We start from the raw sequence: 23342 nt of genomic DNA, 5'->3' as shown, positions 1-23342 counted from the left end.
CACGGTCTTCCGTTCAGGTGGATATGGAAATAGTTGAACATTTATTCATTTCACATCTTGATGACAAATAATTTTTTCATATATCCTGCGACAAGGGTCGGCAACCTACGGCCCGCGGAGTGAAATAATCCTGCCCGCGTAGCCTCACTGAATTATAGCGACAAAACAGCCGTTTTCACGATTATATTATTCACGTAACAGTATTTATTGCGAGAAACGTGTAAATTAAATTATAACCTAACAAGTTAGTTTGTTTAATGAGCTTACAATGTACCGTAATTATGGGATAGGATTTACATATTTATCCCGGGGAGAGGAAAACCGATAAGACGGCGTAATCATATGGCGAACCACGGCTTCTCGTCTGGTTACTATCCTATGTCGGGTATGCGGTTAGTTAGCTAGTTATTTGTTTCCGAAAGCATGGACTTGATGGTAGAGGAAGCCGTAACCGACAGGCGATTACGTGAACCACCCTACGGCGGCGAGGAGTCCAGCAATCCTCTCACACATAACCTGCGAACCCACGCAGGGTAATCAAAGGGGGAAGTGGCGAAGGTATTCCTAACGCTTAGCACGATGCAGCACACTGCCGAGCCTATTGAATACAACAGATTGGAAAATAATAAATGCTCGGGCAATAACATGGAGGAAAATACTTTTGCATATATAACTCAAACAATAAGTAGCAGATGGATGGGATTTTCACATTTATCTCTGGTAGAAAAAAGCCGACGAGACGGTTTAACTTTAATTCATATGGCGAACCGCGGCATCTCGTCCGGCTACCGGTCCACGTTGGTTATAGGAATAGTCAGTCAGTTATTCGTTTCAGATGCATGAACTCAGTTTCGGTACCGGCATTAACATTTTGAAATTCCCCGTTAGGATGAGATAATTCGAATCTAGTTCCATTGATTCCCGGTAGCGAATAAGTCCGAACGGTACTAAAGTAGACCATACCTGTTTTATATCTAAGTTTTAAGCTTAATATAGATAAACTAATTGGCTAAACTAAACTAAGCATACGAAGCTTATCGCCACATTCGAAAGCAGCACCGGTAAACTTGAACATTTCGATGCGTAAAATACCAAATGATTTTATAAAGTTGCCAGGAATGAGAGGAGTAAGTAAGTTCTTATAAGGCTGCGCCGTCTCCGAAAAAAGCGAGTATGTCAAGTGTTTTTATTCAACTTAGCAATCCGCTCTGTGGAGAAAATGTTGATATATGAATATGTGTATATTTTATGAGGAATTCAATCAAAGCAAGGCCGTGCGCCCTCATTCAGAAGTAAAGGAGACTCATTTCTGACTCACGTTACGGCCGACCACTAAAATCTCAAGATCTACTGGAGGTATTTAGATTTCTGATAGCGAGTTCAAGATAACTAATATTTATATAAATATCCACTAGTATCTTCAATATTGAAGTTCATTCAATTAATTCTTAAGAAAAATTGCAAATCAAAGTTTTTTGAATATACGTTGTATTGGTGCTGTATACCTGGCAACTACGTCAGAACTACAAGTGCAGTTGAAGATTAACCTCTAATAAACTGGCGATACAGGAAGATCAGCTCGGTGGCTCGGGGGTTAAGATTAAGGTCTCGTAAACGGAAACACCAGGGTTCGAACCCTGAGTCATCGATTCTGGTGGTGGAGTCGTTATCGGCTGAGTGTAGTATGTTAGATTGGTTAAAAAAATCTGCAGTTGCATGGACTCTTGTGGGAAAACAGAATCTAGTAAAATGAAAAGTCGAGGCGAGGCGCGAGGATAAAATAATATGAACAAGTGGGTGAATAACTGCTCCTCGTTAGACCCGTGCTATACCGTACTGTGCCTAATTCGTATCATCGATGCGTCGGAACTCGGAGTGGCTCAGGCAGTGGCGTATCTAGGTAAAATGGTGCCCATGGCTAAGGTTTAAAAATGCGCCCCTTTCATAGGGATAGGATAGGATTTATATATTTATCCCGGGGGAGAGGAAATCCGATAAGACGGCTTATCCATGTGGCGAACCACGGCCTCTCGTCCGGTTACCATTCCAAGTCGGGTATGGGATTAGTTATATTGTTTGTTTTCGGAAGCATGGACTTGGTGGTGGAGGAAGCCGTAACCGACCAGCGGTTACGTGAACCACCCAACGACGGCGAGGAGTCCAGCAATTCTCTTGCACATAACCATCCCTGCATGGGATTCGAGCCTGCGAACCCACGCAGAGTAATTTTCGCCGTTTTTGCGCCCATGTTCAAACGCCACCATGGCTGCCACACCCTAGGGCAGGGATGGCGAACCTTTTTCGATGAATGGGTCGAAAATAATATTTTTATCGCGTAAAAGAAGAGAGTGGGTCACAGATATTTAATCAATGTTTGTATCTATGAGTTTCTGTTGGTGTTGGTGTAGTTTTGGGCTTTACTTATGCAGTACTTCTATCAGGGACTTTTTATGGCATTCGATTTTATGAAATAGGAGTACGAAAACACGTATATGAATTACCAAAAACGTTTATGACGATGCGGCAAACTATTTCACTGTTCCAAAGCGTTTGGAGGAAATTCCACTCTGATAGTGTTATATTTTTTGATCAGTTTTCAACCACATTAAGGCACTTCTACACTGCCCCGTTGTTATTTCAGATTTCTAGGTTTTTATTTGAAGTCTGAAATTTTTTTTTTTTCAACGGCATTGTAGGCGATAAACTAATAAAAATCAAAGTGGCATCTAGTTCTCGTATTATCTCGACGCTGCGAGAAATAAACAGATAAATTGCATTGTTATGTCATAAACGATATCAGAGCCAATAGCTGAATAACGGTACACGGCGGTGCAGACTTGCGTCTAAGATTAGGGGTTTTGAAAATATCCATACCGGTTCAAAAATTAACAATTTGAGAATAAGCGATCGCGGCCCCGACGGTACATTATAATAGTTTAGTTATTGTTAGATTAATTTATGACCGGTTTATCAATTTTTATTACTAATATGTTAGCAATTTATTTTTATTTTATTCGTGCCTTGGCGGGTCACGAATAAAACGCGGTGGGTCACTTTGTGACCCGTGGGTCAGTGGTTCGCCATCCCTGCCCTAGGGATACCACTGGACTCAGGTATTGTGCACCGACCGTGTATTCAGTTTTACTTATTTTTATCAATGAACTTGTGCTCATTTATTAGTAGTGTGGTGCATCTTGCTAAGCGTTAGGAATATACTCGCCGTTGCACCTCCCACTGCTCTGCGAGAGGATTGCTGGACTCCTCGCCGCCGTAGGATGGTTCATGTAACTGCTGGTCGTTTACGACTTCCTCCACCATCAAGTCCATGCTTCCGAAAACAAATAACTAACCTCATACCCGAGTTGGACTGGTAACAGGACGAGAGACCGGGGTTCGCCATATGGTTAAGCAGTGTCCTCGGATGAATACGAAAAGTAAGACCTCCTGAAGTATACGCACCAAGATGGCGCACAACCTGAACTCAGGTTACCCTGAGATACGTTTAGTTTCTCCATTTTCGGTGTTAAGCTCAATGTCAGAGTGAAAATGCGAATTTGGGCCACCTGAAACAGTCGGCTTGCGTCCTCGCATTAACATTTCGGATGATGAAGACCATCATTACACAGAGGCTTACATGATTTCGGCAGGCTCGAATATGGAGTCACGTTTATCAACAACACACCTAGTAAGCCAAGGAAGGAACTTTAAAAAAAGACTGGGAACCGCTGACGTGACAATAATCTCAAGCAAACCCAGTACGCAACACTCAAGATATTTTTATCTGGATTGAGTGGAAAACATTTATTCACTCGTTGACGAAATTTGTTAAGACTCTGCACTCAGAAGTTATACACAATGTTTCAACTCCGCGTCCGTGGCATCCTACCTAACACTGTCATAGCGAAATTCGGTGTTCCAGAAACGTGTGCACCAAGATGTCTCACAACTTGAATCCTAACCGGTGCTCACATACTATGTTCAGGTTGTGCGCCATCTTGGTACACATACTTCTGGAGCTCCAAAAATTCTGGTTTGGTATACGTCAAAGAGCATTGCTATTCACAGATCATCGTACCTATTTAGAATAGTGGTCCCAACCTTTTTTTGCGACCTAAATATTGTTAAATCACGTGACCCAAGGATATGAGCAAATACTAAACGGCATGCATATTATATATACGGCCACAAATTAAAATATTATAAAACAATCATTTTTACCTAAAATTTATTTCAACATTGATACTTGTTTGTCATCACCGATTTTTCTAAAATCGTGGTGAGGCTTTATTTAGGCAAAATGGATGATTCCAAGTTTTTACGCTGCGATACTTCCAAAATATACAATTACTATTGAGCAACACTTCAATATCAAATACAAAATAAAATGCACAAAAATGAGAAATCGGAAAGAACTTTCAGGTGACCCATAGGTTGTAAATCACTGTGTTCTGGATAGGAAATTATTCGGTGCTCCAGAAGTATGCGCACCAAGATGTCGCACAACCTGAACCTAACCAGTACACACATACTATGTTCAGGTTGTGCGTCATCTTGGTGCGCATACTTCTGGAGGTCCAATTATTCATATATTTGGGCTAATCAGGTATACTCAGATCATCCCCTCTCCAATCGGTTCATTCGGGTTGTCAAACTCGATTCTTAACGATGAACCTGAAAAATAAATTTGGGAGTAAGAGTTGTAATACAGATTAAGGCAGGGGTGCAGACAGGGATGGGATGTGTTGAGGGTCAGACCACCCCAATCGAAATCTACAGATAACTTTTTCAGTACCATGCACACCAAATTTTGTAGCTTAAAATGTATTTTACTTAAAGCCCATGTATTCCGAGCAGACCCGTTAAATCAGTAGTCGGCAACCACCAGTCCGCGGCCCATCGCCGGTCCGCGGAAAGGTCACTATCGGTCCGCGGAAACATGGCACAAAAGACGGACAATGTCCTAATAACATGTTTAGTTGATTAACAACTCAACAATAATTAGTCGAAAAGAGTCTTTGCGATTTATAGGGTACTTCGGCAGTCTTTTGGGCAATACTACTAACTGAATATTGCAGTTAGTAGAAAAGCTTTACAGGCATTTTTACATTTATGTGAAGTCGGGTTTTTAAAATTGACAACTACAAAATCGCAGTAGGCTAAACGTAAGAAACACATTACTTGAATAACATCACCTTTATTCTCTGAATTTAATATCAACCTATTTATCCTACATATAATTTATTACATAAGCTCATTCCGTCCGTACCAGGTGGTCCGCCAAAAGGTCAGGCTCTACTGGTCCCTCACCGAAAAAGGTTGCCGACCACTGCGTTAAATGATACAATCTAACTTGTCAATTAGAATTTAGACCCCTTTTGAAATCCTTGGCTTCGACCCTGGATGGAAAAGTTTTAGAAATTTAATATTTGTAACAGGGTTTAAAAAAGATTTCTATCTAAGACTACATCTCCAAATTCAGAGAAAATCAAATCTTAATAACGAGAAAATTTTGATGCCTTTTATCAAAATTAAAAGGCTCAGAATATTTTAAATTCCCACCAGAGGTCGAAGCCGATATTCTGAGATCCTATCCTCATGAAATAGCAAAACAAGATTTGCCGAAAGGATTCTACGAGGAAGAGCCGAAGAGGATGGGATTGTCTCAAGATAAAAAGGTTTGAAATTTTATTATTTTCACACTTTTAGTAAAAAAGAAGGCGCTCCAGAGGTGTGTGTACCAACTAACTAATTTAAGGTAACTAATTTTGTTTACCTACTTTACAAATTGTGTAAAAGGACGAAAGCCTATGGGCGGTATATTCAGTCGGTTAACGCAGACATGCCCCGCACTCGTAATAGAACTAAAATAAGGAAAATCGGAATAAAATTATGGCCTAATCCAAACCTTTGTGCACATAAGCAATTGTGAAGCCAAATTTAGGATTATCGTTCCAAATGCATGAATTCTGATCTCATAAGTGCTTCACTCTATCAAACTAATACCAAAAACTCAAACATTCAAGTTTTAGAAATAAGGTTTTGTGTTCATCAATGAATTGATGATGTTCGATGGCCTGCAATGATTGCTGCTTCAAACCGCAATATTCGTTTGTATTTATGTATACAAAAAAGGCTTGGCTGGCCGCTATTCACTTTTGACCCATAAAAATCGATGCAAGAAACGATTAACATATACCTGACCCTCTATAAATCAAACATACAGGCAAGATCGATTGCCGAGGCTAATGGGCTCTGAAATTACCATATACTGTATTTGCTCGTTTTGTAGCCAGGGTCCATATTTTTTTCAACCAACTCATTAACCGGGCCCTTATTCAAACCGACCCTTATTCAAGCACGGACGCTTGTTAATTAATTATTCCAGTTCCCAAGTATGATTTAAACGAGAATAACGAAAATTTTGACTTTTTCTACGCACCGCAGGTACAAATCCACAAAAGAAGAAAAGTTTTGCAACACCCTATCAATATCGAAACGACGCCCAGTTCGAGAACCATGGTGTTACGTAATCAATGCTATCTGTTATGTAATTGGACGCCTAAGACTCGAGTGTTATCTACCAGCGCTTAAAATTCAACAGCGTTGTGACAAAAGCGCTTCTTATTTCCTATTGTTCTCTACCACTGAATAATCAGCTTCTACATCGGACGGGTATTCAAGCACCGGCCCTTATTTATTTCTATGTTCTGTTCACACGGGCGGCTATTCAAACGGTCCCTTAATCAAGATCGGGCGGTAAAACGAGCATATACGGTAATAGTCAATCATGTGACCACTAGAGGCAGCCCTCCTCTTATTATACTAAGACCCCCAGAATTGATGAAATGTAAAATCTTCTCAGACGCATACCATACAGTGTTAGAGATTTCATATCCAATCCAACGTCTATGTGGAATGCTGCATGAGTAGAAATAATGAACAACGACCGCCCTACTAGCGAACATCTTGGGTGCGAGTTGACATATAATCAGAAAAACATTTATCATTGATGCAAAACCAAATATTTCACTATTTCAAATACATTTTGAGAAAATATTTTAGAATATAAAGGCCAGTTTATGCGGAAAATCTCAGAAAACACTGATCACCATAGAAAAGTAAGAACGGCGAGTGATTGTTTTCATCATTGTATTTGGGTGAAAGAGGGGAAATAAAGATGGGGGGCGGAGGGGAAGTAAAAATTTTCAAGAAAGTGCCGGATATTGAAGTGGGGGGAAAGGAGGGAGTAAATTTTTTCCAGAAATTAACGGATATTGAAGTGGGGGGAAGGGGGGAAGTGAAAATTTTCAAGAAATTACCGGATATTGAAGAACTTCTTACATCGAAGAAAACATCCTCACACCGTTTGCAGAATCATCATCATAGCCTGAAAAATTTGAAATAATTTTTGATAAAATGCTAATACACCGTTTCTCAACTAATCCAGTTTTGCGTCACAGAAACATCGGACCTCCTGAAGTATGCGCACCAAGATGACGCACAACCGGAAGTCAGGTTTGGGTTCAGGTTGTGCAACATCTTGGTGCGCATACTTCAGGAGTACCGAAACATCTCCCGGAGTCGCAAAAATGTTACAAAAACATTACATATAAATTTTTGCTGACCACGGCAGCGCTAGGCCAAGTTATCAATTGAACAGCTGTCAAGCATTTCTAAATCTCCACACTGCATCCCTTTTATCCTTGATAACAATCTCAGAAAACACTGATCACCATAAAAAGTAAGAACGGCGAGTGATTGTTTTCATCATTGAAGTCGGGGGGAGAGGGGGGTAAAATTTATAAAAAAAAATTACCAGATATTGAAGAACTTCTTCTGGCAAAGAGGGCATTGTTGAATAACCACCAGGACCTGAGAAAAATTCAAAATAATTTGTAAAAAAAGCAGCAAAGGGGTTGGTTAGAAAAACTACTCAAGCGCTGACAAAGTTGATTAGACTCGGGGTGAAACGAAATCCAGGAATCGTTTACAGAACCAAGAAAACGAACATTATTTGAAAAAATGCCAACTCTCGACTTTACAGCGGTGAATTAGACTCAAGAAATAGGTATCTTGAATATGTAAATTTCTTACAGCCAAATGAAAAACATAATTTACAAATTCATAAAATTGAATTTGCTATTTTATTTTCCTCATAAATTTTGATTTGTTTGATTCTAATGTATCTGCGGTGCTAACATAGTTGATGGCAGGGTGTCCATGAAGTCACTTTACAATTTCAATTTGAAGTCAATTCTCAATATATCTTAACCAAGTTTGTTTTTTATTCAGTAATTGTTCAAGTATTTTTATTTCATTTAATACATCTGTGAGGGCCAAAACAATACAGGGAGTGCTCGGGTTACGACGGTCGCGACTTACGCTGTTTTGAGGTTACGAACGCGCACCCCATAACGCTGTTTTGAGGTTCCAAAGCACTCCATAAAAATATATATAAAAGATAATACTGTACTAAGCCCACAAACTGGATCATTGTGATCAAGAAAATCAGTGCTCTGGGCTCATTGGTTTTCGTTATTTACATCGTAAATGACGTGACCAATTGCGAACTATTACGATTATGAACGAATAATCACTAATCTTCAGTCATATGGTACACAGTTTCAGTGATACTGTACGTCATTTTGATTGTTCCGACATACACTGAAATTCGGGTTATAACTGTCTTAAGAACGGAACAACGAGGACTCCCTGTATATAGCATCGATAAATTCCTTTAGCATTTTTAAAATTTTTCAGACTTCATGTACACCTTATACTGATTACCATGGAAAGTAAGAACGGCGAGTGATTGTTTTCATCATTGAAATGGGGGGAGAAGATGAATAAAAATATCTTTACCAGGATATGAACATTGTTTCTTCTTCTGCCAGAGTAAGCTTTAGTCTGTTTCATGAAATATCTGCCAGTATCTGTAAATTTAAAAAGTAAGTAGTCTAATAATGCAAAAAAAAATATTATTTGTTTGGGGTGTTTCTATATGTTCTAACTTTGAAAAAAGGCTTTTTGAGCAGTCACTGGGGTTAAATTAGCTAATATTATCAGAAGGATCGTCATCATGCTGACTCGGCATTGGTTTCTCAATTCATCAAACTGGTACAACGATCAAAATACTAGGCAGTGGTTCCAAAACTGGTGATAAATTGGCAGTTTTCAGTGGGTAATCCAGATGTTTTGAAAATTCTTATTTTGATTCCGCTACCTTTGGCTAGTCTAGGGGGAAAAGCTGGGCATGTAATGCTCGCATCTAGATAATGATCCTTTAATCTGGTCACATGCTTCGAAGGATGCTGAGGAAGTTTGGGATTAGATGAAAGCCTGGGATCTTATAGTCCGATCAGAACATGCGAAACATGTTAGTATTATCATTTTTGGTCAAAGTAAACGTGATAACGATATGACTGCTGTATTTTTATTAAATGGATAATTGAGCTTTTAGTGATTCGGGTAGCGATATTAGAAAGTTTGGGAACCACTGTAATAGGCCAATTTATCAGTTAAAAACTGTTGCTAAGCAGGAAGCGCCACTAATCACACAGAATATTGAATATCACAGAAACTCAGAAAACACTGATCACCACAGAAAAGTAAGAACGGCGAGTGATTGCTTTCATCATTGTATTAGGAGGGGGGGGGGGGGATGCAAGGCTTGAAAGTAAAAATTATTTTTACCAAGTTTTGAGCATTTCTTCCTCTCCTCCAAGTGATCCTTCACTGCTTCATCAAACGTTACCTGAAAAATTAATGAATTAGGGTTAGATATATTTTGTTGATTTAGAGGTCTCTTGCCTTTTACTCTAAACAAGACCACAAACTGGAATTTGGTTGGAAACCGAAGACTTATCGATCGAAAGTTAGGGGATCCCCCAAAACAGTGGTCTTACTCCATAGTGACACCGTGTGTCCCATCACTAATTAATAACTCGCTAATTATACACATAATCCATCCAAAATCCATACGCTTCTGATCCGAGCTAAGATGAATGCACATGCAAAATTTGGAGCAGATTGAACCTCGCTTTCATGAGATATCGCGTGCATCTAACAGACGGACAGACAGACAAATACCTATCAACATACTTACTGATCAAGATCGATAAGTAATATGGAGTCAATGCATAAGGAAAATTAGTTGTTTTTATGCACTTTTATTTGAATTATGAACGGTACATTTGCCAGTAACCATGGCCCTTCCCCGCACAGGGGGGGGGGGGGGGGGCAAAAACAGAATGTTAGGAATTTCTAAATTTTCACTCAGAACAAGGCTCTAATCTACTGATTTGTAAACAGCCAATATTTTGGGGAGGACCAGAATCTGGTTTGGTATTGCATGCACCAGCGTTTCTCAAACTGTGTTCCGCAGGCTTCCTTGTAGTGGACCGTAGGCAGGGATCAAAATTGCCACTAAATTTGTCGCCATGGCGATCTCTGCACCTCTGAGCCGTAAATTTGTCTCCCAACTGGCGAACGGGCCTCGTGCCAGACTGGAAACTTAAAAGCCATGGCATTTTCATCAACTGTTCAATATCCTTAACCGCGGATATAAATGTTAGTTACGGCGAACTCTTTTATTTTTCGGATTGTTGGCTGAAATCTGAAAGCCTCGAAAGATGTTGTGATAAGCTGGTTGTGAGAATTTTATCTTCAAGTCTCTTGGTTATTCGCAAGGCGAGTTAAAAAGGCGTAGATGTTATGTGGGTCGAGACAAAGAAAAGTTCGAGAAGCGCTGGCCTGATTCGTTACACCCAAGGTGATGTGATCACAAAGGGGCCAGTCTCTGAGATCTTTACTGTATCACCGACATATTTACTAACAAGGTGCCTAGTGTAGGTCATTGCCCCCAGATAACCCCTCTATAGGGGTTACCCCTAACCCTAACCCCTCTCTTCAGATAGGGCAAATGCCCAGTTTAAGAACAACTATTTCAGATAAATATTTCTTTGGTTGATTTTCATCTTTCTCAGTGAAAATAGTTAGATGAAATAAACCCTGCTGGTAACATATTCTCAGCATTCCTCTCCTCCCTAGGACGCAGAAAGTGCAGAAGTGGCTTCATCTTACAAAGCAGTATTAGCTAATATTGACAATGTAGGCAAATACTGCGGAGTAAAACGATGTCACTTCTGTATGTGAAAAGGATGAGTTGGAGAAATTGGATCACAAGGTATGATAAACTGAGTGAGTTCTGAACTGTTCTCAGAAACAGTAGGTGATCAGGTATCAGTATCTCCATTACAGCCCTGATCTAAGAAAATCACAAAACTTTATATATTGGAAAGTTCTTGGCTTGGGGGCCTAACTCAAGCTCGCAGATAGGGCAGACCTTGGCAGGTTGTTCTTTGAGTAGTGTGCTTACACAGCGTGATATCGTTAGGCTGGTTAGCTCGGCGATACCCAGTATTTTAAATATTATAAATACAGACTTGATAAAGCGCAGAATACGCACATCATTAAAAGTTGAATTTGTATTATACTTTGGTTTTATTTAAATGTACAATAAAATATAATTAAAGCACGCGAAGTAGATTGATATTACTTAGTCCGGCCCATCACTACATGTTGAATTTGCAATGTGTCCCAATAGAAAAATAATCGGTGTAGAGCGTAGTGAACCAAAAAAGCGATACCGAACCTGAAAGACTTTGATTCTGCCAAAACCTCATGCATTCAGAATCCCCCCCCCCCCCAAAAAAAAATTATGGTGTGAATGAGGCTCAATTAACATCATACCAAACAGTATTATCAACGTATGCAAGATAAATACTGAACTAGGATGACGAGAAATGAGACTCAGAAATTAAAAACAGACATTAAACCACAAAATTCAAGCTTTTAAATAATATTAAAAATGAAACATAATTTCATTTTTAAAAACTATTTTTTGTTTTAACATTCAAATTCAATCTCCGAAATCCAAATACAGAAAACCATGCCCAGCAGAGCAAACTGCTGACTTTCCAAGCTTTCAATAGAATAAGATTGAATTTAGATTCTTATCCTGGGAGAGAGGAAAACCGATAAGACAGCTTAATCATATGGCAAACTATGACCTCTCGTCTGGTTGCTATTACATGTCATGTATTAGTTAGCCAACTATTTGTTTTCGGAAGCATGGACTTAATATATATAACAGAAGACCAAATTCATTATAATTATAAATTCTCAATTTCAGAAAGCATTTGAAATAGTTTTATTTGAACATTAATCATTTAAAAAAATTGGAAGTCTAAAATTATGATAAAAGGGCCTAATTTAATTGTGAAACACTGAAGAATCGATGTTGAAAGTGCAGGCCGCTAACATCATACCATCTGACAGTATTAGTTATTCCTGTTCATCACTTATACTGAGAGGTATGATAGCAGAGGAGTACAGAAATATTGCTTGTTCGCTATGAAAATAGTTCCAGACAAGCATGCAAGGGATGTTCGTAACCAGGAATTTTTAAAGGGGGGATCTGATTTTTCTAATTGCCAAGTTGCACTGTAACAGCTAGCAGGTCCGGTCAGAGGCTTGGAGAAGTCGGGTTGGGTTGCAAGAGTCTTTGGGGTCTAAAAACATTTCTAGCCACAAAAAATCACATGTGTGATTCAGAAAAATGCTTTTTTTAATTACATTTCAAAAGGGGTTCCCCCCCCAACATGACTACCAACCTAGGCGAGGTCCGAGTCTAAATGATACACGGAGGGCTTTGATTATTTCAGTTTTTAAAAAAAATGGCCATTCAATCCAGGACTTGACCGGAGGTCTTGCACTCAAGTTAGCTTTGAACTTTAGCCAATATTGAGACAACATTTTTGGGCCACCATAATAATGTTAAACTTACCTATCTCATATGGATTTCTCTTTCATACTTCAGAGCTGAATTCATTCCCGTAACATCAATTCTTTGTCGCTTCATTTGATTATTCACCAAACAGTCACAATAGTAAAAATATTAGCTGGAATTGAAAACAAAAAATATAAGATTGGTGTCGTATATAAAGCATCACAACTTTTCAAAGATAAGATATACAAACGAAGGCTGCAATCTAACTTCTCTCAAAGTAAGATGAGCAGAGTCAAAGAAAACAGATTATACATTTAAGTGCAGGTGCAATAACAGCACAATACCAGACATGTTACCAGCTTTCAGAGATGGCCAATTCGTATATCTTTTTTCCTGTTTATAAGAATCTTTGGCTGATAGAAATTTGGCAATCGGGTTCATTTATTTGATTATGACGATGATCGCGTAATAACATTCGCACATTTTTCTCAATCAGCGAACTGTTTTGTGATCAAAATAAAAATGGAAGCCTGTGGTAAGGGTAACACAATAATTAATTCTTGTGTAGAGAGATAATTGTGTGGAATATAGCTTAACAATGTCGATGGACTAAATAACACTTGCGCTGATGATAAACAAACAGAATTTATAACATAAACTAGCCAATCGAAAAAACTGTGTGCTGTTATTAAGGACTTTGATATTCCAGTAGAATTTAAAACATTTTACTGAGCATAATTGGTCTCTTTTCTGTGCTTGCCGAAATATCCCACAACTCATAGGTGCGAATACCGTATGTTTATAAAGTCTCTTGTCTTAGAAGCAAAAAAACAACTAATTTCAATCTTATACCACATGCCATTTGTATTTATAGCTGCTTTACAATGATAATATTATTAGGCTTAATTGCTATGTCCTTGTATTTTAGTGAAGTGAATAAATTTAGATTCAAATTTTTTTTTTTAAAATATTCAAAATAGTCAAGTATTCAGTTATGGCCAGCCATCTCTGCCACCTTTCCTCTCTCTGCTCATACATTCAATTTTCAGAACAGCTTTACTTACAACTGCCAGTACAACTACCTAATCGCCACATTTTAACTTCGAAAATTACCTTTTTCATCAAAATAATTTCAAAACTTTCACATTTGAAGATTAAATCATTTTCATATGATCAAGAATGGGCTGAACATAATAAGTATAAATTATCAGCTATACAAGACCGAAACAGGCATGTTTATATTATAATGAAATTTTATGAAAAAATGAATATTTTTAGGAAAACAGGTTAATCAAATTAGCAAGGTGTAACTTATAATATTTAACAGGTGCGTCTCAGGCACGCTTAGCGTTTGTAAAAAAATTTTCTGGAATGATTTCGAAAAGAAAGCCATTAGTTGACAGGAAACAGGGGCTTTAGTTTTATGAATGTTATTTGGGTTGGGTGAACAGGTGAAAGTCTTTAGAAAACCGGTGACCATGGGGATATGGTTACGTGGCTCGTTGTTGGCTGAATTGAAGAAAATAGCTTAGCTGTTTCATTTACACAAAGATTTTTCATGTCTTCTCTCGGAACACGGCCGTATTCAAGCCGTCAACAATATCTAACAATATGTTCCAATCTACTATTTTTGGAATAATTCGGCCGTGAGGCACATCATCCTAAGTGTTGGGTTTCGTGGCTCAAAGGAGCGAATTTCTTAACTGGTCTAAAATTTATTTATTGAAACAATATACAAAAACTACTGTAGTCACGTAGCGTATGAAAATAGTCTTGCGGGAATGGCATCACTCTTTTTTTATTTCTTACAATTTTCTACATGTGACTAATGACTATTACTTTGAAACTAAAATTTGATGAAACGTTGCTTATTCATTGGCTGAGCTAAATGAAGGAATTAGCGGACTGTTCATTTTCTCTTTACACAATTTTTGTGTTTCAGCATTTGCTTATTAACCAATCTATTACACCCTGGACTTGATGGTGGACATGGGGAGGTTGAAAAGGCGCCTTGATAGCTTTTTTGGCCATACCGGAATAGATTTGGATATCCAATTGGTTTTCGCTATGATCGGGGCTGAGGAGCCGTAGCAACCAGGAGCAACTAATATTTTTCTAATACTTATCCATACCATCCAAATAATAATAATATGTATCAATCGTAAATTCTCGCTCGTAAGCTCGTAAATTTTTATAAAATTAAATTTACAATATAATTCAAAATCTAAAATTGAATTCATATATTTAAAACTTTCATTTCTTCCTAAATTTAAAACTCTTTTATCATAGTTTTGAGTCGCTTCCACTAAACCGCTTGGGCAATTATTTTATGACAGTGGTCACACTTAAAAACCTCGATAGATATGGAGCTGGAACCCAGCTCTGATGTGAGAAAATAAAGCTCCAGAGCCAAAAGTCAAATATACTGTCACTCCATCGCTGGAGCCACTGTGACTTCGAACCAGCCCCTCAGCCCGGGCTGTAATTATATATATTCATAAAATAATGAAGTTGACTGTGATGGCGAATGAAAATTAGTTGCCATGAACGACTCTTAGAACAGGCCCACACTTCTATGGCATTTGTGAATTGAGCTAATTATGAAGTTCATGGCAACTGTAAACTTAATTACTTCCCTCATAATTATTAACAAGTAATAAACTGCATGAAAGAAAATTGGTAGCCATGAAACTAATAATCAAATTTATAAACATAATGGGAATGGAAAAATAATTCGCTTGCCAACTCATAAGAGAAATTTTGGTTAATGTAACATAATTTGCCAAATGTTGTAGCTAGGATACATTAGCAATTAATATAAAGCAAAGAAAGTAACTCATTAAAAACGTCAAGTTAACATGAGTCCCATTTCAATCAGCATTTACTAACGGCCAATATATAGTATAATTCTTAATAGCTTTCCTCAATCACCCATACATGTGCTCAGAGTTTGGTACTCCCGTAGTGTGTGTACCAGGGCCATAATTTCATTGCAATTTTCTTTATTTTAGCACCATTACGAGTTCGGAGACTGTCTGTGTTAGCCAAGTGACCATACCCCCTGCCCATAGGCTTCTGTCTCTTTACACAACTTGATGTAAAATGGGCGAACAAAATTAGTTACCTTCAAATTGTTACACATACTTCTAGAGCGCCCAGGGTTGAGCTTTATTCACCTACGAGTGCAAACTTCTTTGTTTTGAGTGCAGATTTCTAAAAAAAAGAAAAATACTTCACAGAGCCAAACTTTATATTAATCAATTTTTCATATTTGAGTCTATAAAATTTAATTTGTAGTCACATGAACCGTCAAAATATAATTAACAAAACCCATTTTTGATTGTTAATCATTTGATACAAAAAGGCTAATTAATCACAGGTGCAATGTCATAATAGAGCGTATGTTACGTATTTTGATGTAACAATAGTTTTGGAACAGGCTGGCAGGTGCGACGTAAACTACGCAGGTGTGGACGACTTGGTTGCCTGGGACTTTCAAAAATTGATTGTATTTAAGGGCATGCAAAGTAGGCACTTAGGGGGGATGTTATTAAAAATTTGAGTGGTGGCAGTAGGGGATATAAATGTTCTAATATGGAATTTGAAATTGTAAAACTGAAAAATGCCTAATTATTAACACACATATATAAACTTGTATACCCTATGACCTCATTAGCCTAGTAAGCCACACTCATAAGATTTTATTTAAATTTTCAGGGGGGAATCAAATACATATCCAAGTTTTAATAACACATTAATTCATAGGCAATGTACGACCTTGCGGGCCAATCCTGGCCTGCTAGGTAATGCAATCTGACCCGCTTGATGCTGCTACAACTAAACTGAAACTAAAACCAAATTTTGATGATTCAGTTAAAAATAGCTCAAAGAGGTTGTTGAGAATAAATTCAGTTTTGGCATACGGCTTACTGTTTCCCACTGTTGCTTTTGTAAAACTCTTCATAAAATGCGACTTTCTAGGTCACACTTACATGGCCCCCAGTAGGCTTGCACGTAATTGACAAAAATCAATTCCGTAATTACGGCAAAATCAATTACGTAATGACCCCGTAATTGCGATATTTTTCCACGCATTTAAACCTATCATAACAACCAATTGAATCCACTTCTTTTCCGAATGGGACATTGAAGTTGGGTTTTCATATTCTTGGCAGTACTACACGCCGTCGACAGATGTTAAAGACAAATACCAAGGAGTGAATTCAAATAAATTTTATTCTGATTTTTATCTTTTGTGTTAGCTTTGGTTTTCCTTTATCACCTTCGCAAATTAACCGTCCCATTTTTATGCGATCAATTTTATTTTATCATTACCGACACTGGTATACGGATATTTATGGAAACGATAGTTTTTTAAAACCACCTTAATACTGAATAAAAATTACGGGTTTCTAATTTATTAACCAACGACGAGCGTATTCACTCGTTTGACTATACTTGCGATTTCCTCGCGACGAAGACTTGTTTTTGCAGCGTCTTCTGCATTATCCGACATTACTGCCTTGTTAAGCATTTTATAATAATAATTATTGATGTCGACTTATTGACGATATTCCGATTACCATGCTTCATTTTACATTTAATCATCTCGCGGACTGAATGTTTATAACATTATTTGCGATAAATTTAGATCAAATATTATTTATTTGAGTATAATTAAAATATCGAGCTTATATGATATGCCTTCTCCGAAAATACAAAAGTTATATCGCAAAACAATGCATTTTGTGACATTTATTTTACACTCACGACATTTATTTGCTAACTCAAGTCGGCGATCCTATCGGCCAAGATTGACACAAGTTTGGTCGAGTGCCGGTGGTATTCAAGTCGACGATAAATCAAAATAAGTTGGCGCATTTGGTAAGACAGTTAATCATATATGGCCGAAATATTGAGAGGAATTGTGAAAAACATCATGCGGACTGATATATAACATCACCCGGACTGATATATAACGATAAAACCGTTAACAGAACATCAAGATTTTGTAATAGAAAATGGATCTCGCACAGAATAAACACACTGGCTCATATTTGATTCTATATGATAGCAGTTAAATTTTTTGCGGTCCGCGAGGAATCCGTCGTTTTGCTGTTTCTCTGCCGTCTCAATCGCTTTACCGATGCCGAGAAGACGAAGTTGCGTTAGTTCATTACGCAATCTCTCTTTTGTCGTCATATTGATATTTGATAAGCGCGACATTAATTATCACGGCGAGGTATTGGCGCGAGTGATCAATCGCTCTTTTCGCTTATTTGGTTCCAATTCGTCGCGAAAGCTCTTCGTTAAATTTCACAAGATCGTCGTGTTGAAAGGTTATGGATATTTTCCTGTTTATACCCCAAGTCTGAAATAAAACAGCCAAAAACAGTATGATATTCCATGTTCATATATCAAGTGTTGATATTAACAATAAAGAATGGTTAAGCATTGCTAATCCACACTTGGTGGGGAATTCATACTATTTAAACGCGTGACTATAAAATAGAATAAAATAGAAACGGAACATATACACCATAAGTAACGGAAAACTGGAACAAGTAAATAATAAATAAAAGTAAAATGGATACAAATGTTTGATAGACCATGTTTGAAAGATTGATCTCCTGCGTTCATTAGTCATTTCACCCGAAGAAGTTGAAACCGGGCGTGTTAGCGTCCATCGGTCTTAACACAATTCTTCCCCCTATCCACGGTTATTATGTACATTGGCCATGGCCAAGCTAGATAAGATGCGAGAGAAGTTGAAACCAGGTGTGTTGGCGTCAATCGGTCTCAACGTAATTCTATCCCTTATCTACGGTTAAGTTACGGGAGAAGTTAAAACCAGGTGTGTTGGCGTCAAACGGCCCTACTCAGTTCTTCCCCCTTAACTACGTTAATAATTTACATTGGCCATGCCAGAGAAGTTGATAATAGGTTAGTGAATGGCAACGCGTCATGCCCTCCTTCACCTACGTAACAAGAGAGAGAAAAACGGCTGCGAATACCGGAACTCTAACTTCTACTTGTTGAGCTTTCATTTTTCGCAATCGACGAAATTGACTGCTTTGAAGAAAGCTCGTTTCAATGCAATAATTACGACTTTACGTAATTCGTAACTTCCCTTCCGTAACTCAAAATAATTACGTAATTACGTAAATCCGTAAATTACGTGCAAGCCTAGCCCCCAGTAAAGATGGGCAAAATTTTTGGCCCTTGATCCAAGAACCGTGCTCAGCCTGATCTATAGTCTAATATAGAATAACGTGAGTTCTTTTGCAAGTTTAGAAGTTTCAGAACTAAGCACCTGCCACGAGGGAAATATTTTGTTTAAAATTAAATTAAAAATCAATACCAATTGAAAGATTGCCCGGAACAATTTTTTTTTTCAGAATTGATTGAATATTCATTGGCCAGTCTGGATTTCATGGCCTTTTCGAACGAGAAATCGGGCAAGAAATTTCGACCTAAGATACCTCTCAATACATCCGCGTAAAATTACCAGTATTGGATAAAAAATAAGTTGAATCATAGCAAAAATGGACGTTTGACCTTAGACCCCCAAACATCATTTCTATATTTTGTCACTAATTTTGAGAGTGTTTGTGCGACTTTAGATACCGGTACTGTTCAGTACATCCGTGTAAATTGATTGTATTAAAAATACGCTGAATCAGAGCCATAACTGGCCAGCGTCGGCGAGGAGGCGATTTTTCTCACGGGATTCCTATCATTCAACACGATATGGTGTTTTTTGGTTCGCATTTTTCGATCAGACCAAATCTTGCAAGCAAGTATTAGTCGACAATTGTAAAGTTATAATTTTTTGGCATCTTTATATTACTAGATTATTGATTTAAAAACTATTTAAACCGATTTACATTGGTGAGCAATTGCAAATTTTCGGCGTGCAAAATTGAATTCGCTCGCGTGCATTTTTGTGGAGCGCTAGCGCCCTCGGGCGTGCACCTGCCATGGAATCCAGTCTGGGCTGAAGGGGTGAAAGCTAATGACCACCTCATTATGTCATTAGCTTGCAATGGAAATAAAATGTTCTAAAAAGTTAAGTGGAGAATAAAATTCGAAAGTGGAGAAAATTTCCCCCCGCATATTTATAGCTGTATAAACGCTTCGAGTCTGGTATAGTTTAGTACAGGGATGTCCAACCAGCGGCACGCGGGCCGCATATGGCCCACGGGAAGAATTCGTGCGGCCCACTTAAAGTTTTCATAAATATTGCGATGAAGTCGCAAAGTCGTTGAAATCATTTAAAAAAGATTCGCTAACTTACAAAAATTCGACAATCTTTTGTGTGTTTATTTTACATTCGAGAAGATGCCCCAGAATACATGCAACTTGAATTGATCCAGCCAAAAACGGAACAGAAATGCTTGTTTCAAAGAAATAGAAAACTTGAATTCTACAGTCAGTATATCGATGGAGATAAGTTTCCCATCCTGAAACAAACGGCGATGCGTATTGCGGCGAAAATAGGAACTGCGTATTGCGGCGAAAATAGGAACAACCTATTTGTGCAAATCTTTCTTTTCTAAATTGAAAATTATGAAGTCGAAGAATAGGAGTAAGCTGACGAATGACAATACGACCAGATACGTTGTGTGGTATCAAAAGTATCTGTTGATATTAAACAGTTGCGCAATGACATACAAAAGCAAGTTTCGTACTATCTGAAAAAATATTGCTGACATTTTTTATTTTGAGATTTTATGCCAATGTATATTATTGCTTAAAAATTTTGCTTAAAAGTTGAGTTGAACTTTATGGTTCATGGTCCTTGTGTGCATGTTGTGTTCAGAAATCCGCAAAAACGTTATGCAATCCAGGCGTTCGATTTAGCGACGTTCAAATTCTAACGTAAATCAGAACTGGGATGGTATTTTGAGTTTGGCAAAAACGTTTGCGGCCCGCAATGAAGTTCCTCACATGAAAGTGGCCCGCGACACTTAAAAGGTTGAACATGCCTGGTTTAGTACCACAAGTACTTTCATTGGGCGTAGCATAACAAATTTTGCATATGTTATTCCTAACCCCCACCTGACTATGCCATCCAAAAATTACATCACTACGACGTCATCATCACGTCATACAGTACGGCACACTATCCAAATTCCAAGAATTTCCCACCATTCGGCTCAATAAAACAAACACTCCATGTGTCTCACAAACGAGGGGCGTCTGGCACCACACCAGATGCTTCATATTGCGCCATGCTTGTCTCAATAATAATCTGAATTAATCGCGGCTGTCACATGACCAAACTTGTCGTTTTTTGCTAAAAACTCTCGCATGCCACGGTAACATTTTTTTTCCTTCGGTGAATCGGATTATTTTTTCACAAGGAATTCAATGATGATGTTATTATATTGCGCTTTTTTGTAGTATTTTGCGCAACTTCAATATACTGTATTATTACCGATATTGAGGGACATCAATGTGCAGACTTTACCCGAAAGAGGGGGGGGGTCTGATCATCAGTAAAATAGGTTTCTCTGAAACGAGACAATGTCACCCGATCTATACAGTGTGCCGTACTGTCATAGGGCTTGTCAAAGTATAATGACCTAATCTTTCGGTGACGTAGTCAGGTAGGGGTTAGGATTGACATATGCAAAAATAGTTGAGCCAGGCCAACTAGAAGTGCATGTGGTACTAAACTATACCAGACCCAACGCTTCTTGTTGTAGGTGCATTGCTGAAATCTTTTAGAAATAAAACTTGAAAAAAAAATAGAAATTATTTTCAAAACTGAACTCCAATTCAATGCTATTCAGATTTTTTTTATATTATGAAATATAATCTGCCCCAGTCTGCCAGTATCGGGCACGAGAACAATCCAGAAATGATTGATTTATAATAAAAACAAATTTTCAGAAAAATTAAAATTACTAAATCAGTAAATTGAGTAGCCAATAAATTCACTGTTTACAAAATTAAGCAACTATTTTTATTTTACAGCCACTCATGTTTTATTCTACATTCTAAGTTAGTTATTCCCGATTCTATATTCAGTTACTTTTATTTTCGTTTTTATCTACTATTTTATCGTCTATTGCTGATTATGGAGTCGAAATAAACTTATGCTTAGCAACATCAGAATGAAATTAAAATGTACTGTATTTAAAAGTAGAAAAACAATAATAATTAAGTTTCCATGAAAGTATGAAAAAAAGAAATAAACAAACCTATCGTCCATATGCTTCCAGTTGTCCGATCTTCGAAGTGCAGGCTCAAAATCATCTCGAGATCCGCGGAAGTTTTAACATGGAGAAGTTCGCGTGGAAAAATCACCTTGCAAAGCGCTGTCGCTCAACGAGAAGCAAAAAACTCGAATTATCCAATTCGTATTTTTCGAATATACTCAATTCGAACACGAATATAATCTATTTTTGATATAGCTTGTAGCAATTAGCTGTAATCACGTAAAATCAGCCGAGCAGAAATTGACAACACGCTCAAAATATTCCCACGAGGTCAGAAAATGGCGCGTGAATTGCAATGACGTCATTTGATGCAAATTTGGGGTATTTTTGCGTTTTTATTGAATTAAAAAATATTATTTTTGCATAAAATGATTCTAAATTTTTGACTCAATTAATATCAAGCGAATTTTAGGTCAAAAACGCGATATCTGCGATTTTGCAAAGGTGTAAAAATATTGCCGGTCCACGTGGTTAATGACACGCTTGAAAGGTTCGCATGAGATCAGGTAACACGGAACCACAAAAATGAAAAATATTATACTGCATTCATGCGCTCTAATTTTATGTAAAAACCAAAATAAATATTCGAATTATTGTGCAATATAAATTGCAAAACTTTGAATCAAATTAGCAATTTAAAATGGACGACGGACCAACAATGCCGTATTTCTAGAACACGAATGTTGCAAGGTATTCTAATTAATATTTCATGAAACCATAATAATCGTATTATTTATGAATACTTTTATCATCAGCTCTCCTCTCCTCTCAGTTTCGAATATTCTAGTTTAAAAATATATTTTCACTATTTGGCACTATTGAGCAAAACACGTGTTAGCGGAGGTGTGTAATAGGCGGGGTTTCCCGCGGATTTTCCAACGCTGTACCTGTTCAGCATATCGCCAAAGCATATACTGTATGACCCTATCAATGGCGTTTTAAAGTTTGTTTACTGCAACTAATGGAAATACGAGACGAGTTTCCGTAGTGTAGTGGTTATCACGTTCGCCTAACACACACACAAAAAAAAAATAATAACACGCGAAAGGTCCCCGGTTCGTGCCCGGGCGGAAACAAACCCATCTAATTGAGTTGGTCATAATTCTTTCGTATCGGCAACCATCTCATTTCAAATGGAACCCCATGCATAACTGAAATACGAGACTAAATGTCTTTTGCAAAACTGATATATGCTTTTCGTAGAAACGTTAATAACATTTATGGTTTCCATGTTACAGTGTGAATTAGGATAGAATTTTGGAGAGAAAATGGAGAATTCTGGAGTGCAAGCAAAATCTTTAAAGAAGTTTAAAACATGAGAAAAA

The 23342-nt window shown here is 37.7% G+C and overlaps 1 long non-coding RNA gene across 2 annotated transcripts; it reads right to left on the bottom strand.

Moving 5' to 3' along the window:
- Positions 1 to 3399: 3399 nt before the first annotated feature.
- LOC144424353 (uncharacterized) lies at positions 3400 to 22633 on the bottom strand. 2 transcript variants are annotated; one of them, XR_013476647.1, is made up of 8 exons: positions 22000 to 22633; positions 15935 to 16003; positions 12848 to 12962; positions 9694 to 9754; positions 8863 to 8933; positions 7817 to 7872; positions 7320 to 7387; positions 3400 to 4671 (listed from the first exon to the last, which is right to left on the bottom strand). It is a non-coding gene; the product is annotated as an uncharacterized LOC144424353 (long non-coding RNA). The 2 variants fall into 2 exon arrangements; XR_013476645.1 differs by having other exon boundaries at positions 3402 to 4671; positions 15915 to 16003; positions 22000 to 22628.
- Positions 22634 to 23342: the final 709 nt, after the last annotated feature.

The sequence above is a fragment of the Styela clava genome, chromosome 1, assembly GCF_964204865.1.
Source record: "Styela clava chromosome 1, kaStyClav1.hap1.2, whole genome shotgun sequence".
Taxonomy (NCBI): Eukaryota; Metazoa; Chordata; class Ascidiacea; order Stolidobranchia; family Styelidae; genus Styela; species Styela clava.
The sequence above is the reverse complement of the archived record's forward strand: the minus strand, read 5'-3'. Positions and strand labels throughout refer to the sequence as shown.